The sequence below is a fragment of the Arachis stenosperma genome, chromosome 6 (assembly GCF_014773155.1).
Source record: "Arachis stenosperma cultivar V10309 chromosome 6, arast.V10309.gnm1.PFL2, whole genome shotgun sequence".
Classification (NCBI taxonomy): Eukaryota; Viridiplantae; Streptophyta; class Magnoliopsida; order Fabales; family Fabaceae; genus Arachis; species Arachis stenosperma.
The window spans coordinates 73,020,731-73,047,400 of NC_080382.1; the positions used below are offsets into that span (position 1 = coordinate 73,020,731).

At 40.1% G+C, this 26,670-nt stretch overlaps 1 non-coding gene across 1 annotated transcript; it reads right to left on the reverse strand.

Moving 5' to 3' along the window:
- Positions 1 to 26,165: 26,165 nt before the first annotated feature.
- LOC130937450 (small nucleolar RNA R71) lies at positions 26,166 to 26,273 on the reverse strand. The gene has a single exon (XR_009068670.1). It is a non-coding gene; the product is annotated as a small nucleolar RNA R71 (small nucleolar RNA).
- Positions 26,274 to 26,670: the final 397 nt, after the last annotated feature.

Genomic DNA, 26,670 nt, shown 5'->3' on the forward strand with positions numbered 1-26,670 from the left:
CATAGACCGGGCTATCATGATTCATAGCATCATGATTGGAGAAGAAATAGAAGTTCATGAGGTTATAGCTCAAGAGCTTTATAAGGTGGCGGACAAGTCCTCTACCTTGGCAAGGTTAGTCTTCCCTCATCTCATTTGTCACCTCTGTTATTCAGTTGGAGTTGACATAGAGGGAGACATCCCTATTGATGAGGACAAGCCCATCACTAAGAAAAGGATGGAGCACACAAGAGACCCCACTCATCATGAGATCCCTGAGATTCCTCAAGGGATGCACTTTCCTCCACAAAACTATTGGGAGCAACTAAACACCTCCCTAGGAGAATTGAGTTCCAACATGGGACAACTAAGGGTGGAGCATCAAGAACACTCCATTGTCCTCCATGAAATTAGAGAAGATCAAAGAATCATGAGAGAGGAACAACAAAGACAAGGAAGAGACATTGAGGAGCTCAAGCACTCCATAAGATCTTCAAGAGGAAGAACAAGCCGCCATCACTAAGGTGGACCCGTTCTTTAATCTCCTTGTTCTTTATTTTCTGTTTTTCGAATTTTAGTGCTTATGTTTATCTATGTTTGTGTCTTGTGATCATTAGTGTCTTAGTGTCTATGCCAAAAAAGTTATGAATGTCCTATGAATCCATCACCTCTCTTAAATAAAAAACGTGCTCAATTGAAAAAGAAAAAGAATTGCATGAATTTTGAATTTTATAACAGTTTAATTATTTTGATGTGGTGGCAATATTTTTGTCTTCTGAATGTATGCTTAAACAGTGCATATGTCTTTTGAATTTGTGGTTCATGAATGTTGGCTCTTGAAAGAATGATGAAAAAGGAGACATGTTACTGAGGATCTGAAAAATCATTAAAAATGATTCTTGAAGCAAGAAAAAGCAGTGAATACAAAAAAAAAGGAGGCGAAAAAAAAACGAAAAAGAAAGAAAAAGAAAGAAATAAAGTTGTGATCCAAGGCAAAAAGAGTGTGCTTAAGAACCCTGGACACCTCTAATTGGGGACTCTAGCAAAGCTGAGTCACAATCTGAAAAGGTTCACCCAATTATGTGTCTGTGGCATGTATGTATCCGGTGGTAATACTGGAAGACAGAGTGCTTTGGGCCACGGCCAAGACTCATAAAGTAGCTGTGTTCAAGAATCATCATACTTAACTAGGAGAATCAATAACACTATCTGGATTCTGAGTTCCTAAAGAAGCCAATCATTCTGAGTTGCAAAGGATAGAGTGAGATGCCAAAACTGTTCAGAGGCAAAAAGCTAAAAGCCCCGCTCATCTAATTAATACTGATCTTCATAGATGTTTTTGGAATTCATTGCATATTCTCTTCTTTTTATCTTATTTGATTTTTAGTTGCTTGGGGACAAGCAACAATTTAAGTTTGGTGTTGTGATGAGCGGATAATTTGTACGCTTTTTGGCATTGTTTTTAGTATATTTTTAGTATGATCTAGTTAGTTTTTAGTATATTTTTATTAGTTTTTAGTTAAAATTCACTTTTCTGGACTTTACTATGAGTTTGTGTGTTTTTCTGTGATTTCAGGTATTTTCTGGCTAAAATTGAGGGACCTGAGCAAAGATCTGATTCAGAGACTGAAAAGGACTGCAGTTGCTGTTGGATTCTGACCTCCCTGCACTAGAAGTGGATTTTCTGGAGCTACAGAAGCCCAATTGGAAAGTAGACATCCTGGGCTTTCCAGCAATATATGATAGTCCATACTTTGCCCAAGATTTGATGGCCCAAACCGGAGTTCAAAGTCACCCTCAGAAATTCCAGCGTTAAACGCCGGAACTGGCACCTAAATGGGAGTTAAACGCCCAAACTGGCATAAAAGCTGGCGTTTAACTCCAAGAAGAGTCTCTACACGAAATTGCCTCATTGCTCAGCCCAAGCACACACCAAGTGGGCCCGGAAGTGGATTTTTATGTCATTTACTCATCTCTGTACACCCTAGGTTACTAGTTTTCTATAAGTAGGACCTTTTACTATTGTATTGAGATTTCGGGGTAGCTATCTTCATTTTATGCTATCTTAGATCATTGGGAGGCTGGCCATTCGGCCATGCCTAGACCTTATTCTTATGTATTTTCAACGGTGGAGTTTCTACACACCATAGATTAAGGTGTGGAGCTCTGCTGTACCTCGAGTATTAATGCAATTACTATTGTTCTTCTATTCAATTCCGCTTGTTCTTGTTCTAAGATATTCATTTGCACCCAAGAACATGATGAATGTGATGATTATGTGACACTCATCATCATTCTCACCTATGAACGAGTGCCTGACAACCACTTCTGTTCTACAAGCAAACAAGGCTCTAATGTTTATCTCTTGGGTTCTTTAACCGGAATTTTCGTGGTATAGGCAAGAACTGATGGCGGCATTCAAGAGAATCCGGAAGGCCTAACCTTGTCTGTGGTATTCTGAGTAGGATTCAATGATTGAATGATTGTGACGTGCTTCAAACTCCTGAGGGCGGGGCGTTAGTGACAGACGCAAAAGAATCAATGGATTCTATTCCGGCCTGATCGAGAACCGACAGATGGATAGCCGTGCCATGACAGGGTGCGTTGAACATTTCCACTGAGAGGATGGGAGGTAGCCACTGACAACGGTGAAACCCTTGCATAAGCTTGCCATGGAAAGGAGTAAGAAGGATTGGATGAAGACAGTAGGAAAGCAGAGAGACGGAAGGGAAGGCATCTTCATACACTTATCTGAAGTTCCTACCAATGAATTACATAAGTACCTCTATCTTTATCTTTATGCTTTATTCGTATATCACTATACCCATTTGAGTCTGCCTGACTAAGATTTACAAGGTGACCATAGCTTGCTTCATACCAACAATCTCCGTGGGATCGACCCTTACTCGCGTAAGGTTTATTACTTGGACGACCCAGTGCACTTGCTGGTTAGTTGTGCAAAGTTGTGTTTATGCCATGGTATTGAGCACCAAGTTTTTGGGGCCATTACTAGGGATTATTTGAGTTGTGAAAAGTAGTGATCACAATTTCGCACACCAGCTTCTTCAATGGTCTTCTTCTTGTTCAAAGATCCTCCGGATGAGTGGTCTACTGCCTTCTTCGATTCATACGAGAGTCCCTCATAGAAAATATGCAGCTATACCCATTCATTGAACATGTCTGGTGGGTACCTTCTTGTCAAATCCTTAAACCTCTCCCATGCTTCGTAGACAGTCTCACCATCTTGTTGCTTGAAAGTTTGTACCTCAGCTCTCAGCCTGTTGATTCTTTGAGGAGGGTAGAACCTTGCCAAGAATTTGTTCACTACATCCTCCCATGCTGTTAAACTCTCCTTTGGAGAAGACTCCAACCATTTAGACGCCTTGTCCCTGAGTGAAAAGGGGAACAAGAGCAAACTGTAAACATCTGGGTGGACGCCATTAGACTTAACGGTGTCACATATTCTTAGGAAGGTTGTTAAATGTTGATTTGGGTCTTCTTGGGCACTTCCTCCGAATGAACAGTTGTTCTGAACAAGGGTGATGAGCTGGGGTTTTAGCTCAAAGTTGTTAGCATGTATGGTTGGCTTTTGGATGCTGTTTCCACAGTTGCCTGGGTCTGGGTTGATGTAAGATCCTAGAACCCTTCTTCCTGGCTCAGCATGATTCACATGGCCATCTCTGGCATGGTTATGAGCTTCTCTTTCATGGTTATTGTTCCGAGGGTTTGCCTGAAACGTGCAGCTCGGTCGTCTGGAAAGGCCCGAGGTAGGGGGGTTCAGTGACCCGAGCTTGATATGCAGAACGGTTGGTGGTTGTACCTGCAATGACACTCCGATGCTTAAGTTAGCATGGGTCCAAGCAGATATGTGTAGATTTGGAATGAACGCCATACCTGGGTGCTCCAGTGTATTTATAGTAGTTGGCAGTGATCTTCCCCGGATAAGATATTCTTATCTTATCTTATCTTTGGGAGTTTTATCTCTATCTTTGTGGAACCGCCTTTTCTAGGCCTTTTCGGCCTTTAGGTTTGGGCTGCGTTCCTTTTGATGGGCCTTCCTTGCTCTTTGTCCGAGGTCCGACCTTTAGGTCCGAGCTTTTAGGACAAGGTCGGACCTCTTACGAATTTGCCGAGTTGGAGGACCCCGGTCAGGGTATGAACAGTGCCCCTGCCCGAGTTCGTCCTTTCCGGGAGGTCGTGCTCGGGCATAGTAGTCTGTTTTTCAAAATTCAAAAATGGCCGTTTCCTGCATTTATTGCATTTTACCGTTTTTCCTCGATTTCCGTTCGGGCTCTGTGAAGGCTTTATTTATTTGCTCCTTTCCTCCTTTCTGCGTTTGTTTTTCTTATGCTTTTACGAGCGCCGCTTCTTCTTTCTCTTTGTTCTGCTTTCCAGAATCTTTCTGTGTGTCTTTCCTCTCTGGCTAGCTTTTCTATAACATTTTTTAGGTCGTAGCAGTCGTTAGTAGAATGACCGTAGAGCTTGTGATATTCACAGTATTCGGACCGATCTCTCCCTGCTTTCTTATGTTTTAGCGGTCGAGGTGGTGGGATCTTTTCGGTGTGGCATACTTCTCTGTAGACGTCTACCAGGGAGACTCGGAGGGGGGTGTAGCTGTGGTACTTCCGTGGTTTGTCCGAGTTGGGTTCTTCTTTCTTTTTCTGTTCTCGATCCCGATCTCGGAGTGGGTAGGTTGATTCCTTCCTAGAAGAGTCTCTTAGCTGTGAGGTTTCCTCCATGTTGATATATTTTTCTGCTCGCTCCTGCACCTCGTATAGGGAGGTCGGGTATCGTTTGGATAGGGATTGGCTAAACGGTCCCTCTTTTAGGCCGTTTGCTAGTCCCATGATGGCTGCTTCGGTGGGCAAGTGTTGTATGTCCAGGCAAGCTTTGTTGAATCACTCCATGTATTTTCGGAGAGTTTCTTGGTCACCTTGTTTGATCCCGAGTAGACTGGGGGCATGTTTTGTCTTGTCCTTTTGAATAGAGAATCTTGTTAGGAATTTTTTGGTTAGGTCTTCGAAGCTGGTGATTGATCTTGGTGGCAGGTTGTCGAACCACTTCATGGCTGACTTGGTGAGAGTGGTGGGGAAGGCTTTGCACCGAGTCGCGTCGGAGGCGTCGACTAGGTACATTCTGCTTCTGAAGTTGCTGAGGTGATGATTTGGATCGGTGGTGCCGTCGTAGAGGTCCATATCGGGTGGTTTGAAGTTTCGCGGTACCTTCTCCTTCATGATCTCTTGCGTGAAGGGATCATGGTTGTCTTCGGTGGTGGTGCCGCGTTCCGTCCGGTCTTTCAGGTTGGCCTCTATTCTCCGCAGTTTTTCTTCTAATTCTCTGCGCTTTCGAGTCTCCCTTCTCAGATCTTGTTCAGTTTCTTTCTGTTTCTTTATGTCCTCTTCGAGTTGTTTTAGTCGGTCTTGTTGTGCCCGGACTGCTTCTAGAATTTCTGAGCTCTTCTCTCTTTCGGAATTTTGTGGATCCTTGTTTGGGGGTGATGTTTTTGGGCAATTCTGTTTGTTTCCTCCTGGAGTACGTGGTGATAGAGGGCTATCCGGTCGTTCTCCGGTGTCAATTTCGTCCTCTTGTTCAGAAGCAGCGCGCTCATCGTTGAGAGGTTTGTCCGCCATGGTAGAGGGATGACTTCCAGGTCCCCGGCAACGGCGCCAATGTTCCGAGGGTTTGCCTGAAACGTACAGCTCGGTCGTCTGGAAAGGCCCGAGGTAGGGGGGTTCAGTGACCCGAGCTTGATATGCAGAACGGTTGGTGGTTGTACCTGCAATGACACTCCGATGCTTAAGTTAGCATGGGTCCAAGCAGATATGTGTAGATTTGGAATGAATGCCATACCTGGGTGCTCCAGTGTATTTATAGTAGTTGGCAGTGATCTTCCCCGGATAAGATATTCTTATCTTATCTTATCTTTGGGAGTTTTATCTCTATCTTTGTGGAACCGCCTTTTCTAGGCCTTTTCGGCCTTTAGGTTTGGGCTGCGTTCCTTTTGATGGGCCTTCCTTGCTCTTTGTCTGAGGTCCGACCTTTAGGTCCGAGCTTTTAGGACAAGGTCGGACCTCTTACGAATTTGCCGAGTTGGAGGACCCCGGTCAGGGTATGAACAGTTATCTTCCATGATTGTTTCAAAGAATTCCTCCTCTTCCTCTGCTCCAACAACTCTTTTGCCTCTTGCTTCCCTCCTTTTTCTAAGAAAAGTTCTCTCAGGTTCAGAATCAAAGGATGTTGAAGCTCCGCTTCTTCTACCTGTCATACAACCAGCACAGCTCACAGCAAGAAAGAAATTACAAAGATTATAATGGTTAAAGTGGTTGTTAGTGTGAGTGGTGCAAATTGTCAAACAGTTAGTGGGTTAGTGAACAGAATTGTAAATAATGTGGGAAAATAAAAGGGGAGATAAGGAAAGGGAAGAAGTAACTGTAACTGAAAGTAAATAGCTAAACTAAATGAACAAAAGAAAAAAAATGCTCAATCTAGTAATCTTCCAACTTAATCATTGTTGATTCAAAATCAATCCCCGGCAACGGCGCCATAATCTTGATGCATGGGAATTTGTCTCTCAACAAATTTCCTTCGGCAAGTATACCGAATTATCGTCAAGTAAAAACTCACAATAGAGTGAGGTCGAATCCCACAGGGATTGATTGGTCAAGCAATTTTAATTGGAAGAACGCTCTAGTTGAGCTAAGCAGAAAGTGGATATAGAATTGCAGAAAATTAAATGGCGGGAAAGTAAATGACAGAAAATAAAGTGCAGAATCTTAAAGGGGGAATTAGGGTGATTAGCATGAAAGTAAATGATAGAAAGTAAAGAGAATGGGTAATATCAGAAATGGGGAATTCATTGGGTTCAGGAGGTATTGCATTCTCCGGATCAAGTTCATTCTCATCTCTTCCTCAATTAATGCATTCATTGATCTCCTTGGCAATCTTAAGTGGTTGAATCCCAATTCCTTGGCAATCCAATCTCTCTAAACTTGAATAATTGCCCAATTTCTTGATTTAATTTCTCATGAGAAGAGATGAGGTATGGTCACTGATTATACCACATGTATTTCTTGGTAAGGTTAAATGTCACAATACCCATCCAAACCCCAATTTGGTCCAACATGAGAAATCATTTCTAGCATGATCTCCTCATCCCTTTTCCAAGGCTCAGAGGAGATCCAATTATGGAGAGTTTCTTTCCCAAGATAACAATCCAATTAGATGAAGATCGAAAGCTTTCTAGTAAGATCAAGAGAAAAGAAAGAAGAAGAATAATGAAAACTATGATTGATCCATCAAATTACAACAGAGCTCCCTAACCCAATGAAAGGGGTTTAGTTGTTCATAGCTCTAAAAAATGGAAATGAAGAAGAAGAAAGATACATTCTAACTCTAGAAGTTGCAGAAAAGTAAAATATACAGAGTGTAGTTTTTTCCAATGTGCCAATCTCTTTTCTAGTTCAATACTACTCCTATATATACTACTCTTCTTGGTCTTCTAATCAATTCTGCAAGTCTTGGATATGGGCCTTTGACCTTAAGTTGAAGCAGTTGGGAATCTTCAGTGGGCTCAGCTTTAGTTGCAGAGAGAAAGTGATGTAAGCATGGACTTTGGCTTGGGGCGTTAGTGGCGTTAACGCTGAGTGACATTATGGGTTCGAGAACGTTAGTGGCAATCACTTTTCTCACTAACGTTCCCACCACATGGCCCATGTTAACTCCAATGTTAGTGGTACTAACGTGACCACTAACGTTGCCTTTCAAACCTTTGCAAGCGTTATTGGGACTCACTGTTCCCAATAACGTTGCCTTGTGCCCCTAGTCCCCACGTTAGAGCTCATGTTAACTAAGTTAACGTGACTCTTAACATGGTTATGTCTCATCTTCGCAAGCGTTATTGCGACTCACCTTTCCCAATAACGTTGCCTTGTGCCCCTAGTCCTCACGTTAAAGCTCACGTTAACTAAGTTAACGTGGCTCTTAACGTGGTTATGAATGCCATCCCAACGTTAGTGACAAAGGTGAGTGTAACTAACGTTGGCTCATCATCTTCAACTCCACGTTAACTTTCACATTAGTGGTCTTAACGTGACTACTAACGTGGGCAATGCAAGCTTGATCCAACGTTAATGACAAAGGTGAGTGTCACTAACGTTGGCATTGTTCTTCTCTTCCACGTTAGAGTCCACGTTAACTTAGTTAACGTGACTCTTAACGAGGTTCATTGCCACATCTTGGAGTGTTAGTGGTGATCACAATTACCACTAACGTTGGAGTCATTTTTGTCTCCACATTAACTACCACGTTAATGTAGTTAACGTGGGAATTAACGTGGCTCATGATGGCTTCGAGGGTGTTACTGGTGTCCACTTTTCTCATTAACACTGTAGGCTTATCCCTATTCCATGTTAGTACCTACATTAACTAGGCTAACGTGGATGCTAACGTGGCTCTTCCTTGCTTCCTTTGTCCTGAAATTACACATATAAAGTGCATCAAAGCTCTAATCCAAGTCATGAAATCATGCATTATCCAATCTAACATTCATTCCTTGCATAATTCTCATGAAATAATGTAAAATTCACAATATTTGTCTAGATCAAGATGTAAGTGTTCTTTTACCTAAAACTTGCTTATTTCCTAAGAAAATGCATGAAACTACACTAAAACAGTAAAGAAAAGGTCAGTGAAACTGGCCTAGATGTCTTGGCATTACTAACTCTTTCCATTGGAAAAGATAGCTCTATTGTTTTTCAATGGATTGATTGTTTTTATTCTTCTTTTTCTATTCATCTCTCTTTGATTTACTTGAAAGAATTTCGTTATTCATTCTAGCATTCAATTATCTTGGAAAAGAGATTGAATGCAATTGGGTTTTATGGGAACCTTGGAAGAGGAAACATAAAACCATGCTTGAAATTCTTTCTCACACTTGAATAGATTTGGGTTTTGGTGATGGGATACATGACATATAATCCCCCCTCTACTTGGATCTAGGAAAGTGTGTGGTATAATCAGGGACCATTCTTCATCTCTTCTCATGAGAAATTAGACCAAGAAATTGGCTATTGATCAAGATTTGAGAGATTGAATCACCAAGGGATTGGGGTTCAATCAATCATGATTGCCAAGAAGTCAATGAGTTGCATGATTGAAGATGAGATGAAGTCAATTAATCTAGAGAATGCAATACCTCTTGATCCCAATGTTTATTTTTCTTTCTTTTATTTACTTTATGGTTATTTACGTTTTCTGCACTTTACATTTCCAGCACTTTACTTTCTTGTACATTACTTTCCTTGCGATTTACTTTTCTTGCACTTTATTGCTTTCATTTACTTTCATGTCATTTACATTTCTTGTTGCTTATCACCCAATTATGAATAGTCTAACTAGGATAATTAATCAACTATTGCTTGCTTTATCCAATTAATCTCTGTGGATACGATCCCACTCCATTGTGGGTTATTACTTGACGACAATTTTGGTGCGCTTGCCAAAAGAACGGATTCATTTTATATGTGGGTAGTGAATTCTGGTCATCAATACTCTTCTCATCTAGATTAGCACAATGCACTTCGGGTACAAATTTGTCAATCAAGTCACACCGGAATACGAAATGATCCTCCAGTGGGTGCGTCATGGCTTCATCAAGACTAAAGCTAACAACTCTTCCGTCAATCTCAAAAGAATAAGTTCCCGAATAGACATCCAAATTGAACCTAGAGGTCCTCAAAAATGGCCTCCCAAGTAAGATAGACGATGTCCTTTCAGATTCACTAGGTGGCATCTCAAGGATATGAAAAACAATCGAAAATACCAAACCCTTAATGTTTACCAACACATCTTCCACAATACCCATCACAGTTATTATGCTCTTATCCAAGACAAACCTAGCCGCCGACCGCTTCAACGGTGGGAGCTTCAATATATGATAAACGAAATGAGGCATAATACTAACGCATGCACCAAGATCACACATACAATCAATGAATTGAACTCCATCTATGGTACAAGTGACTAAGCAAGGGCCCAGATCACCACACTTTTCCAGTATTGCTCCCATTAAAGCCAAAATAGAACTCCCCAATGGAATAGTTTCTAACTCATGGAATTGGTTGAGCAACTTCCTCCAAGACCTTCTCAGCTTTAGAGACTTCACTCCTCGGTTGAAGGACTTCATCTTCGACTACCTCTTCTGTTTCATCCTCCTCTTCAATTTCTTCTTTCTCAACCACATCCTCATCTTGAGGGACTATCATTGGGTTAGATGCCTTTGGACTCCTCTCTTGCAATTGAGTTCCGGACCTCAAAGTAATGGCATTGATGCCACCATTGGGGTTGGGTAGAGGTTGAGAAGGTATGGCACTTGAACTTGAAGCTTGAGGGGTGGAGGTAGAAGGTGGTTCCAAGGGGGCTAGAAGGGCTTGGAGAGTGGATGTAAGACCGGTGAGACCCAATGCAAGTGTGGTTTGCATTTTTTTTTGTCCTTAGAGAATGGAACGGAGTGTTTCATCTTGATTGGAGAAAGGGGAAAGATAGGTGATTTGAGGGTCTTATGATTGGTTGGGTTGAGGTGGTTGCCTTTGATGACGCAGTTGATAGGTTTGGTAGTTTCTTCCTTGGTTTGGTTGTGGAAATGGGGGATTTTGTGAGTATCGGTTTTATGAATTGTTGTTGTTCCAAATTTGATTTTCTCCATTGTCCCTACCTCCTTGTTGATAATTATCCCGCCATCCTTGGTTGAAATTATCTCTTCACCCTTGGTTATAGTTGTTACCCCCTTGATTGTATTAATTACCTTTGTTGAAATTGCCGCCTTGTGGATAGTATCCTTGATTCGGGTGGTCAAAGAAATTATGGGTGGCCGCCAAGGTATTTTCTTATTAGAGACTCGGATATTCATCCGTGTAATGAGAGTAACAAGAGCAAATCCCACACGCACGTTGGGGAACCAATTGTTGACTTGGTTGTTGTTGAGGAGGGGGAGGTGGAGGTTGTTGTTGACCAAGTTGGAGTTGCTTAAGAATGTTTGTCATTTCACCCAAGGATTTGGCAAGTGCGGTGATGAACAGACTTTTGTGTGATCTAGAATTTTACAATAAACTCTCGTTGCAAGTATAGTTTCTAGACCAACAATAATTTTTTCATACAAAAGTTTTGTTGTCACAAGTAACAAACCCCTAGAAATAATAACCGAAGTATTCAAATATCGGGTCGTCTCTCATGGAATTGCAGGGAAGTGTTCTTATAATTGGTTATATAAAGGTATATTTTGGGGTTTTTGAAATAAGAAACAAGAATTGTAAATTGCAAAAGGAATAAACTAATAACTAGAAAGGCTCTTGGCAAGGTTCGCTGGTCAAAGATCTCTATCCTTATCACTAACCACAACATGAGAATTGGCAAGGATCAATCCTATTAATTCATCCTCTACCTAGTAAAGGAAAGTTAAATGAGCTATATCAATCCAAGCCCATAAGTCCTAACTCTCCACTAATTCAATTAGTGAGAACTAGAATCAGTGGCTACCAATCATCAATTACTTGGACATTAGAAACTCAAGAGTTCCTAAGTTACCATCCTAAGCCAAGAACATAAAATCCTACTCTAACATCCCTCTAAGAATTTTGTCAAACACTTGGTAGGCACAAGATAAAAGCATAGAAAAGCAATAAGAGATAATAAGATTCAAACAACCAATTGAAAGCATCAATAACATAAATTTAAGAAAGCAATAATAAATATGAAGTACCTCAAATTGCATTAAATAGAAAATCAAATCTAACATAGAGAATTCATTAACCAAATTAGGGAAATAAACAAATCAACAAGAGAAATAAATAAACTAGAATTCTAGAACAAATAAAAGTAGAAGAGAAACTAAATTAAAGGAACAATGAACCTGGATTTGAGAAGAAATAAACCTAAAAGTAAGAGAAATCCTAAAATCAAGAGAGACTAGAAACTACATCTAAAACCTAAATTATGAATAATGAAAAGTGTCCTCTTGATTCCCCCACTTTGCAGCCTCTAATCTGTGTTTTTTGGGCTTAGAACTGGGCCAAAACCAGCCCAAAAATCGATTGAGGCGATTTCTGATACGCTGAACTTTTTGCAAATGCGCGCGTAGACGTGATGCACGCGTGCGCGCCTCCTAACCGCAAGCCCTGGATGTTAGCTTTCCAACTCAAATTAAACCGCCTCAGTTGGACTTCTATAGCTCAAGTTATGATCGATTTAGTATGAAGAGGTCAGGATTGACAACTTTGCAATTCCTTCAGTTTCTTGTATTCATTCCACTTTTGCATGCTTCCTTTCCATCCTCTAAGCCATTCCTGCCCTCTAATCCCTGAAAACACTTAACACACACATCACAGCATCGAATGGTAATAAGAGAGGTTTAAAATTAGCAAAATTTAAAGTCCAAGAAGCACGTTTTCAGTCATGGCACAAAATTAGGAAGGAAAATGTAAAACATGCGATTTCTATGAATAAGTGTGAGAATAATGGATAAAATCTACTCAATTAAGTACAAGATGTACCACGAAATAGTGGTGCATCAAATCTCCCCACACTTAAACATTAGCAAGTCCTCATGCTAAGCTCAAGAGAGACTATAAGAGAGTGAAGGCAAAAAGGTAGGATGTATGAAATGCAGCCTATTTGTATGAATGTAGCTAAATGCAAAATGCTTTTACCTACTTGGTGAAAAGTAAATAAACCTTTCAAGAACAAATATAAACTGGATTTCACTAATTCAAATCATAAAAAAATGAAGTACAAATAGACTTGCAGAAGAAAATAGCTCATGAAAGTCGGGAATAAAGAATCGAGCATCGAACCCTCACTGGAAGTGTATACACTCTAATCACTCAAGTGTTTAAAGTTCGATTCTCTCAATTCTTTACTAATCTTGCTTTCTAAGACTTGCTCTTCATCTAACAATCAACAAAGATTTAATGCACAAATACACATATCAAGAGGTCTTTTGAGGGTTGTAATGGGGTTAGGGTCAAGGTAGGATTGTATTTGGTCAAGTGGACTAAAATTTGGATCCTTAATTAACCTAAACTTCCCACCTAACTTAGGATAATCCATGTAATTAAAACGCAAAATCTAACTACCCATTAACTATGTTTTCTACATATTCATGCATCCGAATTTGAGTACAACTCATATGCATTGCTATCATTTACTTTGGGGCATTTTGTCCCCTTTTTTATTTATTTGCTCTTTTTCTTTTCTTTTCTCTTTTTTTTCTTTCTATTTTTCTTTTCTTTTGTTTTTCTCAATGCATATGATTAAGTTATTGAATGCATAAACATGTCCTCAACATTCTTTTTCACATTTTCTCAAGAATATGCAACACCCAATTCTGAACCCAAATGTTTTCAATCTCAATTTTCCCACACTTAATTCGTGAGCACTCTCACTAGTCTAGACTAACCAAAGATTCAAATTAGGGACATTATTGTTTTCTGCTTAGACTTAGTGATGAGCTAAAGTAAAGAACAAATGGGTAAAATAGGCTTAACTTTGGTTTGCAAAGGATAATGAAAAGGTTAAGGCCATATGGGTATGTAAGCTCAATGAAACAAGGCCTCAATCATGTAAGTGTATGCATACATCAAATAATGGAAATATAGAATTAAGCAAGACAAAGATCACAATTTTAGAGAGACAACACACACCAAAAATAGAATATTGGTTGATAAAATGCAACCAATTGAATAGGCTCAAAATCTCACTGGTTTTGTGTGTTCGAGCTCTAAAACCATGTTCCAAATTAAATATCTTCAAGCAGGTTAAAAAAATTTAATTCAAGTTAGTGAAATGTTATAAAAAAATTTCTTGAAAAATAAAATACTATTTCAACCAAGTAGTGGTAAAATATGCACAAAATTAAACAAACATGTGATCAAACACGCAAATACAACAACTGACTACAAAGAAGAGTAAGAATTGGTGTAGAAAAAGAAAATAACTAATCCACGGAAGTCGGTAGCGACCTCCCCACACTTAAAGATTGCACCGTCTTCGGTGCATGCAAGGATGTGCAAGTGGATGGCTGCTACAACTGCTGAGTTCCTTCAAAAGCTTGTGCGGAGTGACTTGTTGTTTGCCCCATGTAAAAGTTTTCCGTGTCCCTTCTTGATGGCCATCCTGAAAGAAGAGAAAGAGGAAGAAGAGTAACCCACAAACAAATATATGTAGACAAATAAACATGGGTGGCCAACGCCAAATAGTAATGAGTTTCTCAACTACATGGTAGCTACAACATATAAGTGAGAAAATAATAGAAGCACATGGCATGTCAACTAAATAGCAAACAACAAATAGAAGAAAAGAAGAGGAGAAGAAACAATAAAGTTAAAATGCCATGAATGTGAGTATGCAAATGTAACAAATAGAAGAAAAGAAAGGGAATAAGGATAAGAGGGGAGGAGAAGAAAGAATTAGGATTGAGAGAGAATTATGATTTGGGAGGGGGGAATAATTGAAACTGGTTGGCGTGCTGATTTAGTGAAGCAGCGCATGCGATGCGCACGCATACACCATGCGGACGCACGGGTCACGCAAGATTGGAAGGACGCGTAAGCGTATAGTGCGCGGACGTGTGCCTCAGGTTATGCCAGTCGTGCGAGTCCAGCCTCGCGCACGCACAACTCTCGGGTAAAACATGGTTTTACGCCGATTTTCCCATCCACGCAGACGCGTTACCGATGCAGACATGTGGGTCGCTAAAAGTGAAGACGGCGCGTACGCGTACAGTACGCGTGCATCTGGGCTTGATTGTGCCTAAAGCACGTGTCTTGTCCAACTCTCGCGCCATTCTCTGTTCAATCCAACAAATTTTGCATTCCTAGAGGACGCGTACGCGTACTAGGTGCTTGTGCGTCGAATGCTGCTTCTCTTTTTTTTTATGCAGAATGCAGGTGATGATGCAGAATGTAAGGATGAACACAAATAAAAGTATAAATAAGACAAAATAAAACTAAGAATGAAAAGGAACAATCATACCATGGTGGGTTGTCTCCCACTTAGCACTTTTAGTTAAAGTCCTTAAGTTGGACATGTGGTGAGCTCCTTGTCATGGTGGCTTGTGCTTGAACTCATCTAGGAATCCCCACCAATGTTTACTCCCAATAGCCTCCGGGGTCCCAAACTAGGCGCGTAAAGCTTTCAAGCAAGTTAAAACAGGTGACAAGGCCCCAAGAGTGTTGATTGTTGGAATGAATTTCGGGATCCCAAATCTTGCTTCTACACCCATCTTCTTGTGGATCATCATCATTCCAACCGGGTGGCAGACAGTCTGAATTCTCAATGAAGTACCAAACTCTTCTTTTAGATCCAACCAAATTATCACTAGTCCAACCCTTGCATCTAGCTCTTGGAATCTCAACCTTGCTGAGCCTTGATTTGCATCTCCAACCACTAAACATTCTTCTCTTATGCTTAATGCCACAAAGCTTCCAAAGTTGTCCGTCTATTTCAAGAATACCATACTCAAGTGGGATAGGAAGGCAAATAGAGATGAGTTTTACCCACTCAAATGATGTAGTAGACGGCAACCTAGGCAGAGAAGTCTCCCACGATCTGGACAACGCATGTTCAACTCCTGTCCACCCTTCTCGAAGGACTTCCACCTTTTGAAGAGATTTTTCAACTTCAAGTTCTTCCTCACTGGATTCATCCAACTCTTCTCCGTCGCTCAAATCATAAATATGAGGTTGAGAGAGATCTACCTCAATGTTGCTTTCAATTTGGTCGGGAGAAGGCTTTTCTAACTCAAGGATTTCACTTGTTGGTGCAAAGTCATTGCTAAGAGGGCTTGATTTATGATCATCATCACCAAGGGAACTTCCTTCTTGATTTATTCCATCCAATTCTTCATAAGGAACATGCCTCGGAGGTTGTGCACTAGCCTCCTCAACATCAAATTCAAGCTTCTCAGAGGAATACTCTAAAAGTCTTGATTCCCATGGAGGTTCAGCATCTCCTAAGTCTTCAACCACGTCTTCCTCTTCAACCAGTACGGCTTCCTCCAATTTTTCCAATACGAAGTCACATGCCTCATTGTCCCCCGGGGTTTCTAGTATTTCTTTCATGCTACGCTCTGCTATTGATTCTCCACATGTAGCCATGGGTGTACTTTGAGTGTTGAAGTATAGTGAGGCTAAATTACCTACTACCTCCGTCAAGGTAGCCATGAATTCTTGTGTCGTCCTTTGCATCTCTCTTTGCCCTTGAAGAAGAACACTTAGAGTGTCATCCATTGAAGATTGGGGTGGATATGTGAGTTCATTGCTTGGAAGGAAAGGTTCATGATAGGAGGGTGGTTCATCATAATAAGGATGTGGCACTTCAACACTCTCCATCTTTTCTACTTGTTGCACAATACACTTCAATCCCTTGTTCTCAAGTTGAAGTTCTTTAGCCATGAGAACTTCGTGTGCTTTCTAGCTTTCCACTTGCGCTAATTGATGAATGGTTGCTTGAAGTCGATCCAGTGTTTTCTTAAGACAATCCCTTGACTCTTTTTCCGCTTAAACATCATAAGTAGGATCATAAGGCTATTGGATTGATGGATATGGGCATGGTGTATATGGAGGTGGTGGTTCTTGGGAGTAATTGGGTTGAAATTAGGGTGGCTCGATGTATGACTCATATGGGTCATAGGATGGTTGGTATAGTGGGTACGGGTTAGGGTCATATGGAGTTGTTTGGTGGTAAGGGGCTTGTGAGTAGGGTGGTTCAAAATTATGTTGAGGAGGGGGTTCATAGGTGTATGGTGGTGGTTGTTGATAATCAAAAGGGTGCTCACCATAGCCATTATCTTGGTATGCCTCTTGGAATGGCTCTTGGTCATAGTATGTTGGTGGAGGTTGTTGCCAAGAGGGTTGATCAAATCCTTGTGGCTCCTCCCATCTTCGATTCTCCCATCCTTGGTGCATATTCTCATTGTAGCATCCATTCCCTACAACATAATTTGAACCAAACTCATAGCCAAAGGGGTGAGAATTCATAGTAGCAAATAGAAATAAAAACTAATAAAAATAAGCAACAAAATCCTAAAACTAACAAAAAATAACAAACAAGAAAAAGCAAATATTTACAATAACCAATAATAAGGCACATGTTTGCAATTTCCCGGCAACGGCACCAATTTGATGAACAGATTTTTGTGTGATCTAGAATTTTACAATAAACTCTCGTTGCAAGTATAGTTTCTAGACCAACAATAATCTCTTCATACAAAAGTTTGGTTGTCAAAAGTAACAAACCCCTAGAAATAATAACCGAAGTATTCAAACTTCGGGTCGCCTCTCAAGGAATTGCAGCGAAGTGTTCTTATAATTGGTTATCTAAAGGTATATTTTGGGATTTTTGAAATAAGAAACAAGAATTGTAAATTGTAAAAGGAATAAACTAATAACTAGAAAGGTTCTTGGCAAGGTTCGGTGGTCAAGGATCTCTATCCTTATTACTAACCACAACATGAGAATTGGCAAGGATCAATCCCATTAATTCATCCTCTACCTAGTAAAGGAAAGTTAAATGAGCTATATCAATCCAAGTCCATAAGTCCTAACTCTCCACTAATTCAATTAGTGAGAACTAGAGTCAATGGCTACCAATCATCAATTACTTGGACATTAGTAACTCAAGAGTTCCTAAGACACCATCCCAAGCTAAGAACATAAAATCCTACTCTAACAACCCACCAAGCATTTTGTCAAACACTTGGTAGGAACAAAATAAAAGCATAGAAAAACAATAAGAGATAATAAGATTCAAGCAACCAATTGAAAGCATCAATAACATAAATTTAAGAAAGCAATCATAAATATGAAGTACCTCAAATTGCATTAAATAGAAAATCAAATCTAACATAGAGAATTCATAAACCAATTTGGGGAAATAAACAAATCAACAAGAGAAATAAATAAACTAGAATTCTAGAACAAATAAAAGTAGAAGAGAAACTAAATTAAAGGAACATTGAACCTAGATTTGAAAAGAAATAAACTTAAAACTAAGAGAAATCCTAAAACCTAGAGAGAGAGGCTCTTCTCTCTCTAGAAACTACATCTAAAACCTAAATTATGAATAATGAGAAGTGTCCTCTTGAATCCCCCACTCTGCAGCCTCTAATCTGTGTTCTTCGGGCTTAGAACTAGGCAAAACCAGCCTAGAAATCGCTGGGGGCGATTTCTGAAACGCTGAACTTTTTGCCAATTTGCGCATACGCGTGATGCACGCGTGCGCACCACCTAACTGCAAAGCAACCATGACAAATTATATATCATTTTGAAGCCCCGGATGTTAGCGTTCCAAAGCAACTAAAACCGCCTCAGTTGGACCTCTGTAGCTCAGGTTATGATCGATTTAGTATGAAGAGGTCAGACTTGACAGCTTTGCAATTCCTTCAGTTTCTTGTATTCCTTCCACTTTTGCATGCTTCCTTTCCAACCTCTAAGCCATTCCTGCCCTGTAATCCCTGAAAACAGTTAACACACATATCACGGCATCGAATGGTAATAAGAGAGGATTAAAATTAGCATAATTTAAAGTCAAAGAAGCATGTTTTCAATCATAGCACAAAATTAGGAAGGAAAATGTAAAACATGCGATTTTTATGAATAAGTGTGAGAATAATGGATAAAATTCACTCAATTAAGCACAAGATGTACCATGAAATAGTGGTGCATCAGGTGGCGGTTTCACTACTAGCGGAAACTTCATTTACGGTTCTTGGATGATTGGTTCTTCGTCTAGCATGTTGAGTGGACTTGGCCAAGTTGGTTTTTAGTTGCCATGCTTCCTCTGCCGTCCTATACTTTGACAAGGAACCATTGCTTGAAGCATCCAAGAGGGTTTTGTCTTGTGGTCTCATTCCTTGGCACACATAGCTAAGCAACACTTGAGTGTCAATCATGTGGTTGGGGCATAAGTCAAGAGGCTTTCGAAACCGTTCTCAATACTTGTATAGAGTTTCCGTTTCACCTTGGACAATGCATGAAATCTCTTTCCTAAGCTTATCCGTCACCTCCACGAAAAAGAATTTGCCTAGGAATTTCCTTCTAAGCAAGTCCCAATCGGCAACAACCTCAATAGGCAAAGTATAGAACCACTCTTTAGCTCTTCCCTTAAGAGAGAAGGGGAAGGCAAACAACCAAATAGAGACCTCATCAAAACCTTCCCGCCTAGTTGTTGAACATACACCTTGAAAGTCCTTGAGGTGTCTAATAGGATCTTGTGTGGGAAGTCCATGGAACTTGGGTAGAAGATTGATCAAAGCAGTTTTAAGCTCAAAGTTAGCGTTCAAGTTCGGATGGAGCATGTCAAGTGGTTGGAGAACAAAGTCTGGAGCACCGGCTTCCTTAACAGTAACTCTCCTTGGAGCGGCCATAGTTTCACTACCTAGATCAATGGAAGAGGTATTAGTAGTATTGATGGAAGAGTATACCGTTCCTTCTTCGAATGACGATTCCGATTCAACCTCGGATAAGGTTGATGAATGGGTAGGAACCCTTTCACCACCTCCAAAAACTAACCTTCTCTGAGCTTGCCTGATATGGAGTAAAGTTCTCTCTATTTCGGGATCAAAAGTGGCTAAGCTCAGATTCAGTAGCGAACGCGTCATTCAATGAAAGAGGCATAGAGCTCATGACAAGAAAACGCACTAAACAAAGATTAATCCTAACTAACAATCAAACTAGAAAACAATCAATAAAGATGCAAGTATTCACATATCAACATATTTACAGTAACCAACAACATGGCACACATGTGTAACTCTCCAGCAACGGCTCCATTTTGATGAGTGGATTTTATGCCGGTTTAGAATTTATCAATAAATCCAGTCGTGAGTATAGTCTAAACCGACACGCAATTCCACATCAAATAAAGAAATTATGTCACCACAATCCAAAATCAATAACCTAGATGCACATCATTGGTTAGAAGTTGTATTGGTGTTTTGGAGTTTAATGCACGAAAGTAACAAGCTAATAGTGTCAATGACAATCAAGCATTATAGTCTCCATCAATTGTGACCATAGTTAGTTATTGCTTCACTTAGTTAACCTCTAGTATGAAGGAAAGTCAAGTGAAAGTAATCAATTTGAGTTCACAAGTCCTAGTCTAACCCTAGGAAAGTCTAGCATTAGTGACATTCAAACCAATTAGCAATTTCCAATTGATAATCACAAAAGACAATGATAATTCAAGTGTCTCTAATATCTCAACCCCCAAGCCAAGAATGAAAAGTCTACTCCATAGCTAAAGCTGTCATTTTCTCAAACACTTGGAGAGCAAGGATGAAAGACATTGTAAAATTGAGAGTGAACTTGAAATCAAAGGTATCCACTGCAAGAGATTAACAACAATCAAACAATTGGCAAAAATGAACATAAAATTCCTCAAGCATTAATGAAAATCAAAGTAACAAAATCCAAATCTAAGATCCACAAGTAACTTGAGTCACAAGAACTAAATTGAGAGTAGGAGAATTAGATCTACAACTTGAAGCAATGTAGAATTGAATTGACAAAAGATCTCACCAATGGATCTAAAAGAATTCCAAATTGAGAAGTAAAACCTTAGAGAGAAGCTAGAGTTTCTCTCTCTACAAAATGTAACATCCAAAACTAACTAAAATATCCCCATGTGTGAATGAATGAGAATCCCTTCATCCCTTGGTCCTCTTAAGTGCTTTGGCGCCAGAGTTGGTTCAGATTGGGCCCCACAGCCTTTGTGAAATCGCTCAGCACAATTTCACTTAAAAATCACATGCCAGCAGCGACGCGTGGGCGTCCATGAGGTTCTGGCTCAGCCATGCGAATGCGCCGGCTTCTAGCTTTGGCTTTTTCGCGCCGATCCTAGTACCACGCATCCACGTGTACACGTCAGGCACACGTACGCGTCGCTGCTCATGCTCCAAAGCTCTATTTTCCATGCTCCTTCCATTCATGCATGCTTCCTTCCTCTCTTCTAAGCCGTCCTTACTCTATAACTTCTGAAATCACTTAACAAACAGATCACGGCATCAAATGGTAATAGAAGAGCATTCAAATATAACACATTTAGTGTAAAAGAGACATGTTTTCATCCATGAAGCATAATCGGGAAGGAAACACAAAACCATGCAATTTTTATGAATAAGTGTGAAAGAACATTGATAAAAACCTCAAAATCCATACAGGATAAACCCTAAAAATGGGGTTTATCAACCTCTCCACACTTAGACCAAGCATGTCCTCATGCTTAAAAAGAAAGCCAAACACCAAAGAATCACAAGAGAATGGGATTTATAGGGTGCAATCTACCTATATGAATGCAACTAAAATGAATGCTACTATCTACTCGGTTAAAAGCAAATTAATCTTCCAAGAACATATATAAGCACGTAGGGCAAAATGATAAACAATATATGAACTCTACCAATCCCAATCATCAAAGTGAAGTGCGCATACTTGCATGAAGAATGCTCGCGAGAGCCGGGAACAAGGAATTGAGCTTCGAACCCTCACCGAAAGTGTTTACAAAGTAGATAAGCTCAGAATTTATCCAAAGCGAAAACAATAGCCAACAACTCTTTCTCGGTGGTAGTGTAATTGGATTGGGCTCCATCCAATGTTTTTGAGGCATAGGCAATGACATAAAGAATTTTAACCTCACGTTGACCGAGTGCTACTCCCACCGCATAGTTTGAGGCGTCACACATGATCTCGAAAGGCCTCCATGCATTCTTCACTTAGACCAAAATCAACATCTTTTTGCAACAATCGAGAGAGAGGTAATGCCACCTTACTAAAGTCCTTAATAAACTGCCGGTAAAAACCTGCATGTCCAAGAAACGAATGGACTTTCCTCTCGGAGGAGGGGTAAGGCAGACTAGATATAACATTGATCTTTGCCGGATCCACAGAAATACCATCATTAGAGACAATATGTCCTAAAACAATGCCTTGTCTAACCATAAAATGACACTTCTCAAAATTTAAAACAAGGTTTGATTCAGTGCATCTCTCTAATACTTTTGCAAGGTTGTCCAAGAAAAGATCAAAAGAATCCCCATTGACACTAAAGTCATCCATGAACACCTCCATGCAATGCTCTAGAAGATCCACAAATATGCTCATCATACACCTTTGGAATATTTCTGGTGCGTTGCATAAGCCAAATGGCATACGCTTGTAGGCATAAGTTCCAATGGGGTATGTAAAGGTAGTTTTTTCTTGATCCTCTAAAGCAATGTGGATTTGAAAATACCCCGAATAGCCATCTAAGAAATAGTAGTGAGATTTACCAGACAACCGATCAAGCATTTGATCGATAAATGGTAGCAGAAAGTGATCCTTCCTAGTGGCCGTATTCAAATACCGGTAGTCAATACACACCCTCCATGAGTTTTGCACCCTCGTAACTATAAGCTCCCCGTTCTTATTCTTGATTGTGGTCATCCCGAACTTCTTTGGACAACTTGGACGGGACTTACTGATGAGCGGATAATTTGTACACTTTTTGGCATTGTTTTTAGTATGTTTTTAGTATATTTGGTTTAGTTTTTAGTATATTTTTATTAGTTTTTAGTTAAAATTCACTTTTCTGGACTTTACTATGAGTTTGTGTGTTTTTCTGTGATTTCAGGTATTTTCTGGCTGAAATTGAGGGACCTGAGTAAAAATCTGATTCAGAGACTGAAAAGGACTGCAGATGCTGTTGGATTCTGACCTCCCTGCACTCGAAGTGGATTTTCTGGAGCTACAGAAGCCTAATTGGCGCGCTCTCAACGGCGTTGGAAATTAGACATCCTGGGCTTTCCAGCAATATATGATAGTCGATACTTTGCCCAAGATTTGATGGCCCAAACCGGCGTTCAAAGTCACCTTCAGAATTTCCAGCGTTAAACGCCAGAACTGGCACCAAAATGGGAGTTAAACGCCCAAACTGGCACAAAAGCTGGCGTTTAACTCCAAGAAGAGTCTCTACACGAAAATGCTTCATTGCTCAGCCCAAGCACACACCAAGTGGGCCCGGAAGTAGATTTTTATGTCATTTACTCATCTCTGTAAACCTTAGGCTACTAGTTCTCTATAAGTAGGACCTTTTACTATTGTATTTAGAGATCTGGGTAGCTATCTTTGTTCTTAGGCTATCTTAGATCATTGAGAGGCTGGCCATTCGGCCATGCCTAGACCTTGTTCTTATGTATTTTCAACGGTGGAGTTTCTACACACCATAGATTAAGGTGTGGAGCTCTGCTGTACCTCGAGTATTAATGCAATTACTATTGTTCTTCTATTCAATTCCGCTTGTTCTTGTTCTAAGATATCACTTGTTCTTCAACTTGATGAATGTGATGATCCGTGACACTCATCATCATTCTCACCTATGAACGTGTGCCTGACAACCACCTCCGTTCTACCTTAGATTGAGTGAATATCTCTTGGATTCCTGATACACGATGCATGGTTGATCGCCTGACAACCGAGCGCTCGCCTGACAACCGAGCCAGCCATTCCGTGAGATCAGAGTCTTCGTGGTATAGGCTAGAACTGATGGCGGCATTCAAGAGAATCCGGAAGGTCTAACCTTGTCTGTGGTATTCTGAGTAGGATTCAATGATTGAATGACTGTGACGTGCTTCAAACTCCTGAAGGCGGGGCGTTAGTGACAGACGCAAAAGAATCACTGGATTCTATTCCGGCCTGATTGAGAACCGACAGATGGATAGCCGTGCCGTGACAGGGTGCGTTGAACATTTCCACTGAGAGGATGGGAGGTAGCCACTGACAACGGTGAAACCCTTGCATAAGCTTGCCATGGAAAGGAGTAAGAAGGATTGGATGAAGATAGTAGGAAAGCAGAGAGACGGAAGGGACCCAGCATCTTCATGCGCTTATCTGAAATTCCCACCAATGAATTACATAAGTATCTCTATCTTTATCTTTATGTTTTATTCGTATATCACCATATCCATTTGAGTTTGCCTGACTAAGATTTACAAGATGACCATAGCTTGCTTCATACCAACAATCTCCGTGGGATCGACCCTTACTCGCGTAAGGTTTATTACTTGGACGACCCAGTGCACTTGCTGGTTAGTTGTGCGAAGTTGTGTTTATGCCATGGTATTGAACACCAAAGTTTTTGGGGTTCATTACCGGGGATTATGAGAGTTGTGAAAAGTATTGTTCACAATTTCGCGCACCATGTTTTTGGCGCCGTTGCCGGGGATTGTTTCGTGTATGGACAACTGACGGTTCATCTTGTTGCTTAGATTAGGTATTTTTCAGAATTCTTAAGAATGAGTTCTAGAGTTTCATGATGATCTGTTGAAGTCTGGCTGGCTGTGAAGCCATGTCTAATCTTATTGGACCGAGGTTTCAACTGATCATCACAAGAGCTTGTTGATCTCTATCAATCTTGCTATTGGAGCAATGATCTGCTAAGGCTTGGCTGGCCATTGGCCATGTCTAGTGTTTTGGACCGAAGCTTTCTTTGAAAGCTTGGCTGGCTGTGAAGCCATGTCTAATTCCTGGACCGGAGTCTTAGACTAGCATTGCAATGATTCCTGGAATCCAAATTAAGAATTCTGAAACCTTTATTTTCTATTTCCATATAATTTTCGAAAAATCCAAAAAAAAATTTTCAAAATCATAAAAACCAAAAATATTTTATGTTTCTTGTTTGAGTCTAGTGTCTAATTTTAAGTTTGGTGTCTTGCATGCATTGTTTATTTAATCTTGGTTCTATTTTCAAGTCAATAGTATAGGGAACTGAAGATTCAGAACATGCAGCAGAGGAATTACACAGAAAAAACTGGGCGTTCAAAACGCCCAGTGAAGAAGGACAGACTAGCGTTTAAACGCCAGCCAGGGTGCCTGGTTGGGCGTTTAACGCCCAAAAAGGTAGTGCATTGGGCGTTAAACGCCAGAATGTGCACCATTCTGGGCGTTTAACGCCAGGATGGCACAAGGGGGAGGATTTTGTTTTCAAATCAATTTTTTTTCAAGTTTTCAAAGTTTTTCAAAATCAAATATTTTTCAAATCATATCTTTTCAATCAAATGTTTTCAAAATCAATTTCTTTCCTTTTTCAAAGATACTTGCTAACAATTAATGATTTGATTGAACATTTCAAGTATGTTGCCTTTTCTGTTGAGAAAAGTTTAATGTTTGAATCATATCTTTTCTTGATAGCCAAGTTATTAATTTTTAAAATCAAATCTTTTTAAAATTGTTTTCAAATCATATCTTCTCAATCATATCTTTTTAATCACATCTTTTTCAAAACAGTTTTCAATCATATCTTTTTGATTTCTAATTTCAAAGTCTTTTTAAAAATTACTTGATTTCTTTCCCACTCTTGATTTTCGAAAATCAATTAAAGTTTTTCAAATTTTTTTTTAGAAAAAATATTTTTAACTTAATTTTCGAAAAAGCTCTTCCCCTCTTCTCACATCCTTCTATTTATGGAGCACCACTCCTCCTCAATGCACAATTCGAACTCTATCTGACTAAGTTCGAATTCTTCTCCTTCTTCCTTCTATTTTTCTTCTTCTCTGACACCTCAAGGAATCTCTATACTGTGACATAGAGGATTCCACATTTTCTTGTTCTCTTCTTTTTCATATGAGCAGGAACAAAGACAAAAGCATTCTTGTTGAAGCTGACCCTGAACCTGAAAGGACCTTGAAGCAAAAGCTAAGAGAAGCTAAGGCACAACTCTCTGTAGAGGACCTAACAGAAATCTTCAAAGAAGAAGACATGGCAGCCGAAAACAACAACAATGCAAACAATACAAGGAAGGTGCTGGGTGACTTTACTGCACCTACTCCCGACTTCTATGGGAGAAGCATCTCTATCCCTGCCATTGGAGCAAACAACTTTGAGCTTAAGCCTCAATTAGTTTCTCTAATGCAACAGAATTGCAAGTTCCATGGACTTCCATTGGAAGATCCTCATCAGTTCTTAGCTGAATTCTTGCAAATTTGTTACACTGTCAAGACTAATGGGGTTGACCCTGAGGTCTACAGACTTATGCTATTCCCTTTTGCTGTAAGAGACAGAGCCAGGACATGGTTGGACTCACAACCTAAAGAAAGCCTGAACTCTTGGGAAAAGCTAGTCAATGCCTTCTTGGCAAAGTTCTATCCACCTCAAAAATTGAGTAAGCTTAGAGTGGAAGTCCAAACATTCAGACAGAAGGATGGAGAATCCCTCTATGAAGCTTGGGAAAGATACAAACAATTGATCAGAAAATGTCCTTCTGACATGCTTTCTGAATGGAGCATCATAGGTATTTTCTATGATGGTCTCTCTGAACTATCCAAGATGTCTTTGGATAGCTCTGCTGGAGGATCTCTTCATCTGAAGAAGACGCCTACAGAAGCTCAAGAACTAATTGAAATGGTTGCAAATAACCAATTCATGTACACTTCTGAAAGGACCTGTGAACAATGGGACTAATCAGAAGAAAGGAGTTCTTGAGATTGATACTCTGAATGCCATTCTGGCTCAGAACAAGATATTGACTCAACAAGTCAATTTGATTTCTCAAAGTCTGTCTGGAATGCAAAATGCACCAAGCAGTACTAAGGATGCTTCATCTGAAGAAGAAGCTTATGATCCTGAGAACCCTTCAATGGAAGAGGTGAATTACATGGGAGAACCCTAT